This window comes from Sinocyclocheilus anshuiensis, unplaced genomic scaffold (genome assembly GCF_001515605.1).
Source record: "Sinocyclocheilus anshuiensis isolate Anshui unplaced genomic scaffold, SAMN03320099.WGS_v1.1 scaffold793, whole genome shotgun sequence".
Taxonomy (NCBI): Eukaryota; Metazoa; Chordata; class Actinopteri; order Cypriniformes; family Cyprinidae; genus Sinocyclocheilus; species Sinocyclocheilus anshuiensis.
The window spans coordinates 82,354-82,823 of record NW_015540869.1 but is presented as its reverse complement, the minus strand read 5'-3'; positions in this window follow the sequence as shown (position 1 = coordinate 82,823).

Here is a 470-nt window from a genome sequence, read left to right as displayed (position 1 = left end):
GACCCCTAGTAGCAACACCCTGTTAAAGTAGGTATCCAGAGGATACATAGGTGGAGTGGTGCCCAAGGCGGAACCGGGGTTTTAAACCACTCAGAAAGAGCACGAAGCTGCTGCTCGTAGCTCTTACCATACAGGATTCTAGAAAAGAACGCAGAGTACTAGCGTGCGAACTTACCACAGTGTGGATTTTAGAAAGTATACAAAGACTTCATGTGCACACTTACCATAACATGGATTGAAAAATACCGTTCTAAGGGGCCCTCGTGACTGGAACGGCTAGCAGTAAGTTACCTTAGCTGAGGGAGCACAACACTCAGCTCTCAACGAGAGGGGGCTCGACCTGCTGCACGATCGTTAGAAATCAGAAGGGTAAGCGTACTGCAAGCTAGCCAACAACTCAGCGCATCAGAGAGGCGGAGGAAGGGCCTAGTTCGCCTGATGCTGCTGGTTCCAGGTGCTCTGGGAAAACA